A 19,141-nucleotide genomic window follows, 5' to 3' on the forward strand; every position below is an offset into this window, starting at 1 on the left:
CCAAAAAACAATTAATCAAGCGACGCGGTAGCGTCGCGACGCCAAGTACATAAAAAACAAGCAATGAGCATCATTGCATAGACGTCAAGCGTTGCCAAATTCATTGCATAAACGGCGAGTGCTACTGTAAAGCTTCTCCGAAATTTCATGTCAAATTCATGTCAAACAAACTTTTGATTAAAATATCTCAAGAACTAAAGCCATATTCAAAAATCCAACGGCACTTTGATAATATAATATGGATGTAAGCTTTCGATTGCGACCAATTTGAATAAGATTGGTGCAGTTAATCCTGACATATTGTAATTAAATGTTAGAATTGTGACGTTTCGTTCTTCTCCTTTTCCGAAATCAGATTCAGACTCACGTACGTATGCTCGCACATACACATGCAAAGCGATTTTGTCCTTCAAGGTGCGTTCACACATGCACGATTTAATTTATTAGCGAGCGAGCGAGAGAGAGAAAGCAGAAGAGAGAGAGAGAGAGAGAGATTATAGATAGGACTATAATTAAATATAATAAGAATCATTAAAAAAACCTTATAAAGGTGAAAAAAGTACGCCAAGTACATAAAAAATCTCACCTTGTACGCAACAAAAGTTTAAAATGCTATTTATAAAAATCAAAACAAAATATGAAATCAATAGTTAAATAGCCAAGTACCTCGAAGCAATTCAGTTTGAGTATTTTATCTAAATGTTTTCCATGCATACTCTCTTATCACATGACGACATTGAAGTACTTGGCGTGCCCGTGTCGCAGTGGTCATGTCTTCTTCTAAATATCTTTTAAAATTCTTATAAATTTGTACAGCATCTTGATTTGTACTGTATTTTGTATCTTGATTTTCAATAATAACTCACAAATCTTGTTAGTTAGAAATAAAATGAATACATTTACAGTTTTGCAGACTAAGAAAGTGATTATAAATATCTCTTTTCATTACTTAGTCGATACACATAATTTACATGTAAAGTACAGGGTGGGGAAAAATTATTGGTCAAGCTTTCGCCAGTCGATTCTACTCGTTGAGATCGCCAACATTGCATCATAACATGGCGCCGCAAAATTAACTTTCAAGGTCATTTTCAATGTCAAATTTTTTTATTGGCTTAGTCGATTCTACTCGTCCAGCTGAACAAAAGTCTCAAAGGGACTATATGCCGGAAATCAATATTTCATAGAGAAATCTTCGTTTGAAGTTTTTAGAAGCCAAAAAATTTCGTAAAATTAATTGTGATGAATGTAAAATCTGCTTAATCTACTCTTAACGCTACCCAGGAACAACGAAGTGGGCGTGGTAGATTTTTGTTCCCTTCGGGGTATCTTGGTACCCAGTAACATTTCAACGGCAGTTGGTTCCTTAAAGCAACGGTCATTTGCCTCGAAGAGGAATAATATATCGCTCCATAAGACATTCGTTACTTGTGCTTAAGAAGCTTTCCATCCATATCCAGACCTTTTTCGTGATTATTAGAAGACCGCCGCTGATCTTGAATCAATTTTCAGTGTAAAATTAAAACAAAATTGTTTAAATCTTTACCAAATTTTTTCTAAGAATAACGTTGCTGTAGCATGCCTCGACGTGGTGGCCGTGGTGGTCGTGATCGGGCGCTTCAGGATGGGCGTGACCAACGTCTAATGCTTCGAGCAATTGATCGTGCTCATGGTAATTACACACGAGCACGAGATCTTTATGCTAGTTGGTTGCGACGCCAAGCTAATGGCAAACCATTACGTCCAGGGTCCGTGCCTGATCGTCGAGAATTTCAACGACTCGATGAACGATTACATGATCAGGAGCAAATAAATTTTGCAGGTGCTGGCCACCGTAGGGCAGGTCGTCCTCGTGTGTCTTGGAGAATTGAGGAACGTGTGATTGCTCTAGCTCGAACTTATCCTGTCATGGGATCACGACACATAGGCGCGCGAGTAGGGGTTGATCATAAAACAGTCTTGCGCATTCTCCGTGAGGAAGGCCTACGACCCTACAAAGTGTAGGTAATGCATGAGTTACGACCTGGTGATCGTACAGCTCGTCTTCGTTTTTGTCGGTGGATGCTTCGCAAGATCCGAAGATATCGGCACTTTCTGAAAAATATAGTATTCACTGATGAATCCAGTTTTTCCAGCACTTCCATTTTGAACCGGCAAAATGTTTGCATCTGGCGCAGACGCAATCCACACGCAATGGTCCAAAGAGTTCAGCAGGGCCGTTTTTCAGTCAATGTTTGGGCAGGGATACTCGGGAATGATTATATTACTCCTGTGTTTCTCTCAAACCGATTGTCAAGCGTTGAGTATTTGCGGTTTCTACGTCATACTCTCCTGAATCGACTGCGACGTATGGTTCCTAGGAATGCCCGTAATCGAATTTTTTTTATGCATTACGGTGCTCCACCGCATTTCGGCAGGCAAGTCCGCGCTTTTTTACAACGAGTTTTTGGAACTCGATGGATCGGTCCTAATCCTGCGCCACACTTATGGCCCGCCCGTTCACCTGACCCGAACCCTCTGGACTTTTATTTCTGGGGAGCTCTGAAAGCCATTGTTTATGGGTCAAGCAGGGCTTTAAGGACAGCTTAGGATTTATGAGATCGCATTGAAGAGGCGGTTGCTACTTTAGCACGAAATCGAGCTGTGCTCCGTAGAGTGCGAGATAATTTGGTGGAGAGACTTCAAGCTTGCATTGATAACGGTGGTGGTCACATTGAAGCTGGCAGACAAGCACAACTGCTCAGAGCTATTGGGGCCGATGGGTTAGTTCTGTTTGTTCGTAGGTAGCGTCGACGACGATAAAGTGAGAGGCAAGGGGAACTCACTGTAATCAAGTCACTCCGAGGTGAGAGGCGAGAGGAACTCACTGTAATCAAGTCACCCCGAGGTGAGAGGCGAGGGGAACTTACTGTAATCAAGTCACCCCGAAAGGAATAGAAATCTACCACGTCCACGTCGTTGTTCCTGGGTAGCGCTAAGTACTCTTAGCGCTAGTAGATTAAGCAGATTTTTTACCTTGAAAACGAATTTTTCAGGGTCATTTTTGGGGGGTGATTTTTGCTAATCATGATCAGGATATTCAGAACATGATTTTAAGAACTTTATAAGCATCGGATTTATTTTCTGACTTCATAAAAATCGATTTTTTTTTAATTTCAGGCAAAAAAACTTCAAACGAAGATTTCTCTATGAAATATTGATTTCCGGCATATGGTCCCTTTGAGACTTTTGTTCAGCTTGACGAGTAGAATCGACTAAGCCAATAAAAAATTTGACATTGAAAATGACTTTGAAAGTTAATTTTGCGGCGCCATGTTATGATGCAATGTTGGCGATCTCAACGAGTAGAATCGACTGGCGAAAGCTTGACCAATAATTTTTCCCCACCCTGTACAGATTATAGGTAGGACATGTTTTAATGCGACCCGGGCACGCCAAGTACTTCAATGTCGTCATGTGATAAGAGAGTATGCATGGAAAACATTTGGATAAAAACTCAAACTGAATTGCTTCGAGGTACTTGGCTATTTAACTATTGATTTCATAGTTAGTTTTGATTTTTATAAATAGCATTTTAAACTTTTTGTTGCGTACAAGGTGAGATTTTTTATGTACTTGGCGTACTTTTTTCACCTTTATAAGGTTTTTTTAATGATCTCATTGCTTTTTGTACATTTTTTAAATTTTGAGATATCTCGAATCTGCTTGCGCAGTCTTCTTTAGAATCGTTTGCAGTTGTTTCGTTTCGTTTGTAGTTGAACCGAGATATCTAACAAATGGCAAAGTTAGCTATTTTTTATTTAAACAAATGTTAATAACTTTTGAAAGTTCAACTATAAACGAAACAACTAGAAACGATTCTGAAAAAGACAGCGCAAACGGATTCGCGATATCTTAACAAATTGCAAAGTTAGCTATTTTTTATTTAAACAAATGTTAATAACTTTTGAAAGTTCAACTACAAACGAAACAACTAGAAACGATTCTGAAAAAGACAGCATAAGCGGATTCGCGATATCTTAACAAATGGCAAAGGTAGCTATTTTTTATTTAAACAAATGTTAATAACTTTTGAAAGTTCAACTACAAACGAAACAACTAGAAACGAGTTTGAAAAAGACAGCGCAAGCGGATTTGCGATATCTTAACAAATGGCAAAGTTAGCTATTTTTCATTTAAACAAATGTTAATTACTCCCTTTTGAACAGTTCAACTACAAACAAACGAAACTACAAACGATTGTCAAAAAGTCAGCGCAAGCAAATTCGCGATATCTCAATACTCAACGTATCAAACGCAGTGTGAATTCTCCATAACGCCTTTATGTGAACGTACCTCACGGACAAACTCGCTTTGCTTGTGTGCGTGCGAGCATACGTACGTGAGTCTGAACCTTCTGAATCTGAAGAAGGAAAACGGAACGTCACGAATCTAGCATACGATTCAGATATCTCAGGATAGACTGCACCAATCGCGTTCGGAGTAGTCGCGATCGAAAGCTTGCATCCATATTATGTTATTAAAGTGCCGTTAGATTTTTACATAAGGCTTTTGTCAGAGTAGCACTCTTAATCAGGACAGGCTTTAGAAACAAACCGATTGATAACTTTTAATGCACGTATAATTTATTATGTCTTCTTTATTTTAACACGCGTGCGAGGCGAGGCGTGTATCTCACAAGAGCTGTGCTACTAACTGTGTAACACCATAAATCATAAAAAGGAACTTGAGCTAAAAATACCTAGATAGGCAACCCAATAAAATAAAAATTCAACAGTGCGCATACGCCGATACATTCATAATAATAAACATAATATTTTCCGTATATTGCATACTTTATCAGCTTTAGTTTCTGAGATATTTTAATCGAAAGTTAGGGTGACGTGAAATTCCGGATAAGCTACTTGGTAGCGCGCGACGTCTATGCAGTGGCTCTCACCGCTCGGAACCTTGTTCTTTATGTACTTGGCGTCGCGACGCTACCGCGTCGCTTGATGATACAAAAATTATTAAAATAACAGATTTAAAAATTAAAGTTGAACCTATGGAAAAGATCTCTATTGGTGTCGTAAACGCAGAAAACCGCGAGTGAGCAGTGTGACGTCAGCGTCAGCTGATCAGCTGCGTTAACTGTCAGCTCGCCGATCAATAGAGTTGACAGCTGATTTGTTTTTAGAGATCTTTTATTCGCGCGTATCTTAGATATAATAAATAGAATGTTTTATTGATAAAACGGAGATCTCTGGAAACCAAGCAGCCTATAAAAAGACTGATTCGTGTGTTTGAGTCGAGTCGTCGTGCAGACTTTACACGTATCGCACAATCGCCGACGTCTTCGCAATTTCGCATTCCGCCGAATATTCTAATATAATAGTTCAGTTCGCGTTCGGTTACGGAGTGATTGTGAATCTTAATTGTGTTGTGAAGAGTGTATTTAAATATACATTTTAATGTTCAAAAGATTTGTAGTTTAATTGTGTGCATCCGAGTGTCCACGAGTGAACCGCAATCCTTTTATAACAATTGGTTCAAATATATACAAAATAAAACATTTTTACAAAACGCAGTGAGATCCCACTAAAAAATCCTTACAAAGGTGAAAAAACTACGCCAAGTACATAAAAAATTCCAACTTATACGCAACAAAAAGTTTAAAAAATATTTATTATAAAAATCAAACCTAAATATGAAATCAATTGTTAACTAGCCAAGAATCTAGAAGCAATTCAGTTTGAGTATTTTCTCTAAATATTAGGTATTCCGGTTAGTTCTGATCAATTTTTTGCTCAAAAAGGCCTTTATTTAACATAGAAAATGAATAGATACCTCAATCAAAGTATTTTCCATCATTAGTAATGAGCTTTTCCCATCTTTCGGGCAGTATGCCGATGCCGTGCCGAAAAAACGAACGGTCTTTTGAGGCAATCCATTCGTCGACCCATTTTTGCACTTCTTCGAAATTACGGAAGTGCGTGTCTGCTAATGCGTGTTGCATTTATTGGAAAAGGTGCTAATCGGATGGGGCCAGGTCTGGAGAGTACGCGGGGTGCGGAAGGATTTCCCATTGGAGGTCTAGCAGTGTTTGTTTGACTGTCAAAGCAACATGAGGCCGAGCGTTATCGTGCAAAAGGATCACTTTTCGACGTTTGCTGGCTATTGCAGGCCTCTTCCGGTGCAAATTCTCGTGAGTAATTGTTGTTTGTAGCGGTCCGCAGTAACGGTTTCGTTCGGTCTCAGTAGTTCGTAATAGACCACACCCTCCTGGTCCCACCAGATACAGAGCATAACCTTGTGGCCATGGATATTGCGCTTTGGCGTCGAAGTGGACGGTTGTTCAGGGTTCACCCATGTTTTTTTGCGCTTGGGATTATCGAAATATATCCATTTTTCATCCCCCGTCACAATACGAAACAAAAACTCTTTTTACGCTGCCTAGCAAGCAAAGAAATCGCGATGTTTAAGCGATTTGCAATGGGACCTTCCGACAATTCATGTGGCACCCATTTTCCTCCCTTCTGGATCTTTCCCATCGCATGTAAACGGTCCGAAATGGTTGATTTACCAACATCTAATGCCCTTGCAAGTTCGTTGAGTGTTTGAGCCGGGTTTTCATCTAATAATGCCTGCAATTCCGCGTCTTCGAACTTTTTTGGCTGACGTGAGCGTTCCTTGTCGTTCACATCAAAATCGCCATGTTTAAAACGTTGAAACCAAAATCTGCAGTTGGGATATGATGGAGCCTCATCACCATAAGCTTCTATAAGTATTTGATGAGCTTCAGCAGCTGATTTTTTTAAATCAAACATGAAAAGTAGCGAATGTCGAAAATGCACTTTAGAACGTTCCATCTTGTGACACGTAAAAACAATGAATAACTGAATAAAGATGGAGGGAAAACTGTCATACGCTATACAGAAATGTAAAAACTATCGACATTAGTACTAACCATTAGCTTCTAATTATTTACTGTTGTGTTGGTAGCGATAGCTTCGAGCCAATTAGATTTCGATATACAGCGCGCTTAGCGATTAAGGTGGCACCCTTGTCGTTCTTTCGCGCGCAAGTCTCTCTGCTTTGTGTTCGCAGTCATTACGTTACAGTCATACAATATCTTTTTTTTCGCGTCGTTGTAATCTTTTGAGTTCGCCATATTCAAGTTACGTTTTTAGTTAATCATTACGTTGAGCGTACGAGTACCTTTTTGTTAGTGTACAACGACTACTAAATAAACTATTATTACGAAACGCACATATTGGAAGCCAACTGCAACATTTACAATAGATGTCACTGATCAGAACTAACCGGAACACCTAATATTTCCCATACATACTCTCTTATCGCATAACGACATTGAAGTACTTGGCGTGCCCGGGTCGCATTAAAACATATACTGTCCTACCTATTATCTGTACTTTACATGTAAATTATTTGTATTAACTAAGTAATGAAAACAGATATTTATAATTATTTTACTAGTCTATAAAACTGTAAATGTGGTTATATCGTAGCAACATTGTAAATAGTGTTTTAAATCTGCACAATCTGCATGAATGGCGATATCACCGATAAAATATGATGTAACACCACATATTTTATTATATGCACAAGTACAATAAATAATTACATGCAATACTTATACTTATTTACTGTATTACTTATTCTACTTATCTGTTAACTACACGGGAAAACAAATTCCGTACTACTTTATTAATAAATTTATATATCATTACCATTAATAAAACATTTTATTTCTATTACTAAATTGATATAGAAACAAAACGCAAAACCTTAAGAAAAAATTAAAAAATTTAAAACTTTAAAAAAATTTTTTAAAAACAAAAGAAAGGAACTATATTCTCGTCACGTCCACGTCGCGTCGTTAGTTTCGGGTTAAGCTAAAAACGAGAAACAACATATCTAAAATCTATACAACAAAAACAATTAAAGAATTACTTTTCAACAAAGAATCGTTTATTTTCAATACTATATTAATTTATTAACTTATTACACGATACTGTTAATGCTTGACGAACTGTATACAATATGCATGGATATCCTCAGAACTATCTTACGAAAATCAGAAGTCTAATATTTCCGCGTCATGAACATTTCAGGCAGTATTAATTTTTCGAAAATAATACAACTTTGCTTTGCTAGGAAACACAGAACTCCGACATTTCGGCCAGCGTCTCACCCTTTTCGGTCTTAAAGTGCATTTTTCGAGCAGTTTTAATTTTTTATAAACTTATACAATGTCGCTGGTGCATAGAATTCTTTAGGAAATTCATAATTACACTCGGAACTATCCGAAAAGTATTTTAAGAAAGCCAGAACTCCGACATTTCGGCCAGCGTCTCATCCTTTTCTGTCTTAAACTGCACTTTTCGAGCAGTTTTCAATTTTTAAAAAAATTATACAATGTCGCTGGTGCATAGAACTCTTTAGGAAATTCATAATTACATTCGGAACTATGCGAAAAGTATTGTAGGAAAGCCAGAACTCCGACATTTCGGCCAGCGTCTCACCTCCGTGCGTCTAGCGGTTTCGAGCGATCAACGTTATTTAAAAAAGAAAAATTTCTTGACAGAACTCTTCATAAAACGCTTAAATACGTTCAGAACTGTGTGAAAAGTATCGCTTTATTTATGCATAGAACTCTGAAATGTTGTCCAGCGTCTCAACTCGGTAGCTGTATTACATTGTGATAATTAGTCTTCAGGTGGTTGTTATTGTTATAACTGTCTTTATTTTTACCGTAATATGTAATACAATGTAATTGGATTGTTGTGTATTCACACACCACAACGAACCGCTACTTTATATGTAACAAAGAAAAACTTCTAGCTTTATTGTTAAAAAAACGAACGAAACTAAAACTGAACTGTCCCCTTTGAAACTAGATGGCCAACTCAACCAGTTAACCTAATTCTTATTGTCTCTAAAAGAGGGCGCTATGTGCTGATGTTTTATAGCGAATGCTATGGTTAGATATCGACGTAACAGACTTCCGAATAATAATGCACATAAGATAAGAATTGTACTTTGTAACAACACATTTATTATAACAATAAGTATCGTATGTAACATTTAATAGTTTTTAAACAAAGATGGAATAGCGGATTGAACGGACGGGTAAAAGACGCGTGTGTCCCGGTCGGAGTACCAATTGTAATCCTCCTTGTATTTCCCAAAGAAAAAACACGAAAGTTTTTGTTAATAAAGATGAATAACGAAAACAATTTGTTAAATCAATAAAACGTGAACTGAATGAAGTTGAATAATAATATAAAGTAAGTCCTGATCTCAAATTTGAAAAAGGCGCTTTGGCAACTTTAACATGGCCGCCTGGCCGCCACCATAGACATAGTAAAAATAGACCGAGCGTGTTCTCAACTTGGCAGTGAATCACAGAAAAAGAGAGAAAGCAGGCGAAGGATTGCTCTCTCTCTCTATCTCTCTAAGGAAAGAAGTGTGGGGATAAGAGCGGAGAGTGGGGAAGACGCGAACAGAGAGAGAAAGAGATCCTCCACCTACTTTCCGTCCTTTTCTAGCTGTGCTTCACGTTTTGCGCTTCGCGCTCGGTCTATTCTTACTATGTCTATGGCCGCCACAGCCTTTTTCAAATTTAACATGGCCGCCTGGCCGCCACAGTTTTTCCTCAACACTTTCTCCAAACATCTGCACATCCAATGCCGCCTCGTAAAAATTCAAACTGACTATGATCCAATGCCTTTGTCATATATCGGCCAATTGCTGCTTTCCATCGATGTGTTCCAGCTCGATGCAACCTTCCAAATATTTTTCGCGTACAAAGAAATGACGCACCTCAATGTGCTTTGATCTCTTATGATTGTGCGGATTCTTTGCCAGTTTGACCGCGCTTGCATTGTCTACATAGAGGAGTGGCTTATCCTTTAAATTCAATAATTCTGAAAGTAAACGATTGAACCAAGTTGCTTCTTTAGCTCCTTCGGATGCTGCCACAATTTCGACTTCGTAGTTGAAAGTGCTACTGATTTCTGTAGTTTACTGCTCCATGACACAGCACCTCCGCCAAATACAGCCATCACACCTGTAGTTGATCTTCTTGTTGTGTCGTCTCCAGCATAGTCGGCATCACTGAATATCTTGAGTTCATCACTTCCAGTGTAGATTATTCCGTGTGCCTTGGTGCCTTTAAAATATCTAAATAATTTCTTGACATTATTTCAGTCATTGCGAGTCGGATTATCAAGAACTCTACTGGCTTTTCCGATAGCAAACGCTATGTCTGGACGCGTTGCCGTCATCAAGTACATTAAACAGCCAATAGCTTCTCTATATGGCACAAGATCCTTAACACATTCTGCTGGTAAACATTTTTCATGTCTGATTGGCAGGTGGGTCGGATTACACTCACTCATGTTGAACTTCTCAAGAATCTTATCAACATACTTTTGCTGACTGATAGTAATGGAACCATCTTCTCGTTGAATAATATTCAACCCTAAAAAACTTTTCAAATCACCAACTGTGATTTTAAATTCCTTTCGTAAAAATTCCAAAAATTGTTAAATTTCTTTATCGCAACTTCCAACAACTATTCCGTCATTCACATAAATTGCGACATACAATGTATTTCCATTACGTTTTCGATAAAATAAACAAGGATCTGCTTTACTACTGTGGGGGGTGTTTCCTGATTTCATTTCTACAACTGTGGGGAACCCGAAGAAATACACACAATGTCAATGCTTTTTTCAAGATGGCACGTTTATTCTTTTCTCGTGCGACTCGCTCGCTATGCGTTCGCAATGACTTCCGTGCTACGACTACTCGCGCCTCGCGTCTTTGCGCCTCGCGCTTCTTCTCCTTAAAACAAAAGCTCGTGCTCCTGCCGAGTCACTAAATAATATTCGCTGCGATCCGCGAGAGATTACGCCATCGTCGGTCGTCTCCGCGGGAGATACAAAATAAAATAAAAGTAATGATGCGTGTACGCCTACAGTTCGGCCCTCCTGACATCATGATCGTCCTCGATCAAGCCGTAAAAACACAAAATAATCTTTTGATACGGTGAAACACTACGTAAACATAACTAAACATACATACTTATAACTAATATAACGAAACATGTACGGTTACAATAATAATACATTCTAAATATCAAATATTAAGTCCCTTCGAATAGTCGCATCTGGTCTACGCTTACAATTCCGGTGTATGGAATTTGTGACAATTGAAATCCATCAATGTCGCTTACAATATATCTATCATGATCTAATACCGTTTTTACTACATATGGTCCTTTGTACTTAGGTATTAACTTCTTGTTTATTCCGGGAGTATTGTCGATATTCCGGATCATGACATAATCGCCTTCCTTATAATGACTCGGTGACTTTCGCTTCTTATTACACGCCTCGATATTTTCATCTTGCAATGTCTTTATCACATCCGATGCCTGTTGACGTATAGTTTGAAAATCTCTCTCCTCGCTCGACAATGTTTCTAACGCTTTTCGAATTTTATCACAACATTTACCATTCTGACTAATGCCGAATAACAGTTTGCTCGGTGTCGAATTCGTAGATCTACACACAGTATTATTTATAGCGTATTCTACCGATTGAAGAGTTTCGTTCCACTTATTAATATTAGTCGCTAATTTCGCAATCATCGGAATAATAATACGATTTATTCGTTCCGCCTGACCATTCGCTCTCGGGGTAGTTACAGTTACTAATACATGTTGAATATCTAACTCTACCAGGACAGTTACAAATTTACTAGACGTAAAACATGTTCCGTGGTCACTAATAATTCGTTTAGGCTGACTATATGAGCGAAAATAATCGTTCAAGTGTTTTAAAACTTTATCGGTGATAGTCAACTTGCAAGAATATAATCGGACTGTAAATCCGTCTACAACTAAAAAGATATGTTTAAACCCTATTCCCGATTTCTCTAACGGGCCCAAGTGGTCAATATGTACCGTCTGAAATGGGAGATTATCCTTTGGAATTGGGTGTAAATAACCTTCGCTTTTTCCACTAGTAGGTGAGAACTCTACGCATCTTAAGCAATTCGCAATACAGGGTAAATCTTAAAACGTGCTCACTAAGTACATAGTGTTATTCCTGAGGTGATTTTAAGACGAAAATCCTAATATCGAAATGTCGAGGCTGTAATAGTTTTTAAATTGTAAGCATCTGTAGTTAGCGAATTAGACTGCCTAAAGTTGGCGCGCTCAGGCGCGGTACAACGCAAAGTGCGCTAAAGGCGAGAACTGACTGTCGCCCCTCTTGTGAAATATCAATATGCGAAGATAAGATTGTTTTTGCTAATTGTTTCATGCACTAAAAATTGTATTCCTCTTGTAAATATCAAAAAATAGAAAAGATTCCTTTCTTTATAAAAATAATTATCTTTTATTCATAGTATTGAAGAAAATTTCATGGTAAGATGTTTTATTTTTTAATAGCATAAAAGATACTTTCTTTAAAACTCGTAAAAAATAATTGTCTAAAACAAATTACTATTTTTATTAATGAATTAAAATTATGTCGACACAATAATAATTCCGAATTTCTATTATGTCCCGACATAATTGTAATTCATTTATAAGAACTAATTCCTTTTAGAAAACCATGTTATAAGAGTTTGACATTAGAAAAAGTATCTTTTATGCCATGAAAAATTAACTAAGAATTAACACTTTATCATAAAATTCTGTTCAATATTATGAGAAAGAGATAAATCTCTTTTATAAGGAAAGAAATGTTTCTCTATTATTAACATTAGTGCATGAAAAAATTAGCAAAAACAATCTTATTTTCGCATATCGATATTTCACAAGAGGGGCGACAGTCAGTTCTCGCCTTTAGCATTTTACGTTGTACCGCGCCTGAGCGCGCCAACTTTAGGCAGTCTAATTCGCTAACTACAGATGCTTACAATTTAAAAACTATTATAGCCTCGACATTTTGGTATTAGGATTTTCGTCTTAAAATCACCTCGGGAATAACACTATGTACTTAGTGGGTGCGTTTGTTTCACCTTTTTATACAATTCCGGAAACCAATATATACGCGTGATATTCTCCACAACTTTTCCTATACCAACATGACCTATGTCATCATGGTAAGTACGTATTACGTTGTTTTCTAAACATTCGGGTACATAAAAAAGTAGTTTGTTATCTTTAGCTTTGCGGTAAACCAATCCATTACGTAACTCAAAGCACTTACTTTCTTTCACTTCTAACTCTTTACGTATTCGCTGTATTACTTCGTCTTTATCCTGTTTGACCGATAATATTCGTTCGAATGTATTTTCTTCCAACATTAATATCGCGTGACACCTGCTAAGAGCATCAACATGCAACATCTTTACTCCAGGGCGATGTTCAATAGTGTAATCATATGATTACAAAAATAATGCCCATCTCGAAATTCGAGGATTTATATCCTGCTTACCTAAAGTCAATCGAAAGCTATCGCAATCCGTAAAAATTTTAAATCGAAGACCAGCTAAATAAACGTGAAACCTCTTAATAGCATATACAACCGCGAGACACTCTAATTCAAAACTGTGGTATCCGTGGTACGTTTGCTAAAATAAAAAAACAGGTTTAAATGCACTATCTTCCTGGCGTTGCATCAAGATAGCTTCAAATCCACTTGAACTCGCGTCACAATGCAATTCGGTTTCTAATTTAGGCGAATAAATCGCTAATACAGGTTGCGATACTAAACAATTCTTTAACGTTTCAAATGCCGTATATTCGTCTGTTTCAAAACGAAATTTCGCGTTCTTCCTTAATAAATCGTACAATGGTTTTGCGATTCGCGAAAAGTCCTTAATAAATTGCCGAAAAAAACTTGCTAAGCTTACAAATCGGTGAACTTCATTAATACTTCGAAGCAATGGATAATTTAATATTGCGTCAACATTCTCTGTACTAGGCCGAATACCATTCTTATCTATGATATATCCTAAATAAGTAATCTCTTAAAAAAACAAACATTTGTCAAATCGAAATTGCAACTGAAACTGTGCTGCTAGCCTTAGTACTTCTATCAAAACTTCAAAATGTTCCTCAATACTGTTGGTAGCAATAAAAAAGTTGTCGACGTATATTAACATCTTACCTCGTCGAATTAAATCAGCAAAAATCTTACGAATAAAGTGCTGCAATACCTTAGGTGCGTTCGTAAGGCCAAAGGGCATACACAAATATTCAAAATGTCCAAGTGGAGTAATAAACGCAGTCAATTTTATCGAAGATTCCGCAACCTTAACATGATGAAATCCATCACGCAAATCTAACGACGTAAAATATCGCTTATCACGCAAACTATCTAAAAGATCGTCTATATACGGTGTTGGAAAATTATCTTTTACGGTAGTTTTTTTAACTCGCGATAATCGACACAAAGACGTAAGTCTCCATTCTTTTTCCGCACCAATACAATCGGACTCGCATAATCGGAATTACTTGGTCGAATAACGCCATCTCTCATCAAACGATCCAATATCTCTTGCAACTTTTGTTTGTCTCCATATGAAAGTCTACGAGGACGATAACTAATTGGCTGAGTATGCTTCAAATTAATCTCTAACTGGATAAGAGACTCTGGAACTGATGTATTAATCGACAATTCCTTCAAATAATCATTTGCAAATACATCTTTCACTCTCTCGATAACACGATGCTGTAATCGAGGATTGATATTCAATTTTTCAACAACAGGTGTTGGTTCAGACACGCAATTCACCTGGAAAATACTATTCAACTCTTTTGCTTGTTTATTCGTGCTCGAACTTAATGATTCAGCTTTCTTTTTAACGTTAGTAATTAGCAGGGTTGGGTAGTAACTAGTTAAACAGTTAAAAGTTAAGTTAAAAGTTATTAACTTTTAACTTAACTTAGTTAATTTTAAATATATTAACTTTTAACTTTAACTAGTTAATTTTTAAGGCATTAACGTTAACGTATTAACTTTTTTTATACAAGTTAAAAATCATTCATCAATATTAAAAATCGTGAAAATGGTTTGCAGCGCTATTAGAGCCAGTGTTGCTAGTTTTAAGACGCGGCTCACAGCTTCGCCGTACAGTGGTCTAAACGCCCGATTTTGTGGCAAAAACTAATAATATAATATTTAAAACTAATATTTTAGTAATGATAAGTTGCATAAGGTATAAATAATATTTGTTACAGCTTAGAGAATTATTATTAATATGAAAAACAGATTACATACAAGGTGGAACATTTAAAATGTTACAAATTACTCTTAAACATAGACTTCGATTTTTTTAATTAAATGGCACATAGAGGCATATTAAACTTAGGAACTCAAGAGATTAAATACATCACAAGGAAGAGTGCAGCTACTCTTACGTGGAAGTTTTCTAACAGATGATAGATATGGATCTGAAGAAAGTAACAATCTGTTAAACAGATCAGTGTTTGTAGCAATTCTTGATATCTTTCGAGTTCTGTTTTCTTTAAAGGATCTGATATTCTTATTTTTAGCTTCAAGTGCTTCCTCAGAGTAAAGTCCTATAGGTATAGGTTGTTCATAGATACAGTCTGTTTTTTTTATCATAGCAACCGAATTAGCAAAAATTAGTAATTTCTTTCCTCATATTAAAAACATTTTATTAAACCACTCTGTGCAATGTGAAAACTAATGTAAATAAAGTAACGGAACTGCAGAAAACGGTTTTATCAAACATATTAAAAAATTCTTCATTTTTATATGCTTATACTATGCATTCAAGGCAACACGCAAGCATTTAAATTACAGGACATCGTGTTTCGTGCATTTTTCTTACAATTTCAATAATGCTTTCTGGTATTTGGACGAATTAGAAAAATTGATTTTTTGCCACATTTTCGATATTTTAGACCACTGTGCGCCGCTCGGCAACTCGGTCACCTATTGGTCGAGCGGCGGAGCTGTGAGCCGCGTCTTAAAACTGGTAACACTGAATAGAGCGCTTACGAATCTCAATCTTTAGTTTATAATAGACAATAATCATCTTATATGTTTATCGTATATGTTTATTATTTTTCGCGAAGCCTATTTTATAAGGTCAGTCATCATCTGAATTAAAATCATCTGAATTTATAATTGAAACATTAATTACGTAAAGAAATATAATAGTTTTGCATAATTAACTTTTAACTTTAATAAGTTAATTTAATTTTTTAACTTAACTTTAAATAAGTTAATTTTTGTTCAAGTAACTTTTAACGTTAACTTAGTTAATTTTTGAGTCATTAACTTTAAACTAATTAGAGATATTAAATCACAAGAAGGAGATAATACATAGTCACGTCCAAGCAATGCTACAACAGTCATCGCACTCGCAGGTACTACATAAAATTTTACCTTCGCCACAATATCCTCAACAAAACAGTCAACTTCAAATAAACTTAAAATTTCGACTTTTGATCCATTAAGCCCATAATATGACATCATATCCAACGAAACAGGTTTTCTGCGCAATACAGTACATAGTCTTTTCGGATTAACGAAATAGGCGATCCTGTATCAATCAAAGCTTCAACCTGAAAATCACACTTATTATTACGATTAACGTCGGTAACTATATACTTTACGGTAACCATAAATGGTTCAACATGATCGTTGACTTCAGTAATGTGTGCCGCTACAGTAGATGGACTCTGTTCACCCTTCGCTTCCTCCGGACACTCTCGAACCTTACTGCTACAACGGAAACATGCTCTCCGCTCTCGCGTTGCTGGTTTGGTACAGTCTTTTGACACGTGGCCAAACTCACTACAATTATAACAATGTGGACGACGTTCTTGAGGTGCATCCGTCTTATTCTTCGGTTCTTCCTTTTCCTTGGTGCGTCGTCGATCCGCCTTTTCGACCTTCTCTTCACCTTTGCGTTGGAATCCTTTGGAATACGTTGGCAGAGACAGATTTGCAAATGCCTCTGATAAATTATCTACTGATTGGAATCGCTGCATCCGGGCTTGGTCGCGCATACGACTAATCGGGTATGCCGTCAATAAGATAATCCGTTAATTCTTCTTGCACAATCGAAGCTTTATTTGCCAGTATGACTTTAGCGTGCAATGTTGCGATTTGCAGTGGTAGATTGGCAAAATTGATAAAAATAGATTTGTGTGTTCTTGAAAGAAACAAGTAAATGTATTTCGTGATCAGTTACATAAGCAATGCAAACAAAATAAACAAAAATGAAGCGAATCAGTTATACGCATTTCATGATCACAAGAAAAATAATATATTAATACGTGAGAAAGGAACATTCAGTCCGTAGTTTTCTTTATCGAAAAACTAACAAAACTAATCGTGTATGAATCAATAATCAATGTATTCTGAAAGTTCCTTCCTTACTCAACAATCTGAATATCCTTTTACTTATCTTGAAAGTCGCTCAATTAATAGATTCGGTTGCATGGATCCACGCTATTGTTCGCTCGCTCGCTCGCTCGTATGTACACGTCCGTTTTCTACGCCGGTTGCTCGACAAGAGAAAGAGTCGAATCCGCGTTACCGAGTCTCCGCTCTATTTTTCGTATCTACCTTATCGTCCGGATCAGCTCAAAATTGCCGCTAAGTTCGAATTAATTTCTTATTTTCAACACTTTTCCTCAATTTTGTGCTTGTCCGTCATTACGCGATAATGTGTGATTTCTCAAGGTAACAAATTTTGTCGCATTTAATGGCTTTGTCAGTATATCAGCCAACTGATAATTTGTTGGACAGTATTTCAATTTTATCGTTCCATCTTTGACTAATTCATGAACAAAACGAAACTTTACATCAATATGTTTTGACCGCTTATTTACAACACCGTTTTTCATAAGAGCGATTGCACTTTGATTATCTACGTTTAGTTCAATTTCAATTGTTTCCTCTCTCAGTTCTTCTAATAGTACTTTCAGGTAGAGTAATTCCTTGCAACATTTTGCTGCTGCAATGTATTCAGCTTCCGTGCTGGACAGCGCGATCACCGGTTGTTTTCTTGAGCTCCAGCTTATTGGTCCTTCCGCAAAATAAATTATGTAGCCTGTTGTACTTTTTCGTGTCTCCGGATCTCCAGCGTAATCAGAGTCACAATACGCCCTCAGTAGATTAGTTCTGATACTCCTTTTGTATTCAATTCCCATGTGTCTGCTTCCGTTTATGTACTTAAGTATCTTTTTCAAGTCTCCTATCCGTTCTTGTGTCGGTTGTTCCACTGATCTGCTGCAAAAATTCACTGCATACGAAATATCAGGCCGTGTCTTCATCGACAGATATAGCAACCTACCGACTGTCTCTCTGTACGGATAATCTGTCTTAGGTAACGTTTTCGTATTTTCATTCGACTGAATCGGTATTTTAGAAGGTTTAGCGTCGTCCATTTGGCAGGTTTTTAGTAGTTTTTCAATGTACTCCACTTGTTTGAGCCTAACTACTCCTTCGTTTCTCGACATTTCGAATCCTACGAACATGTCTGCATCATGTGCCACCGTAATTTTGAATTCCTGTTTCAGCTCCATTATTAGTTTGTTTATATCTTCAGTATTATTACCGATTATTATCCCGTCGTCAACGTATATGCCTAAGATCAATTCGCTTTCGGTTTTCTTAAATAGACACTGTTCGGAAGTTAGCGGCTGAAATCCCTTCTCCTTCAGAAAATTTGAGAATCTGGTATTCCAAGCCAGAGGTGCCTGTTTGAGGCCGTACAATGCCTTCCTTAGTTTGTAGATTTTGTTCTTGTCCTCGTATCCTTCTGGAGGATATATATATACAGGGTGTTTCCTAAGTAAGTAGACAAACTTAAGGAGGATATTCCTTGGCTTATTTTAAGAAGAAAAGGTCATATAAACATATGTCCTAAACTGCTTTGTTTTCCAAAAAAAGTACATCACTGTTTTCGTTCACTTTTCGGATAGCGTGCTTTTGCAGTACGAGTCAACAGCGGTGGGGATGGAGTGGGGATGGTCTCGCGGCGCCGCAAGGGAACACTCGTTTCAGACTGCGCCGCGCGGCCGCCCTTCTTCCCTTGAGACTTAACGGTGCTTCGTATCTACATTTTCTTGAAGATGAGCTACCTTTGGAAGATATTCCACTCATGCTCAGAAATAGAATGTGGTTTATGCATG

This window comes from Ooceraea biroi, chromosome 3 (assembly GCF_003672135.1).
Source record: "Ooceraea biroi isolate clonal line C1 chromosome 3, Obir_v5.4, whole genome shotgun sequence".
In the NCBI taxonomy this organism is placed as follows: Eukaryota; Metazoa; Arthropoda; class Insecta; order Hymenoptera; family Formicidae; genus Ooceraea; species Ooceraea biroi.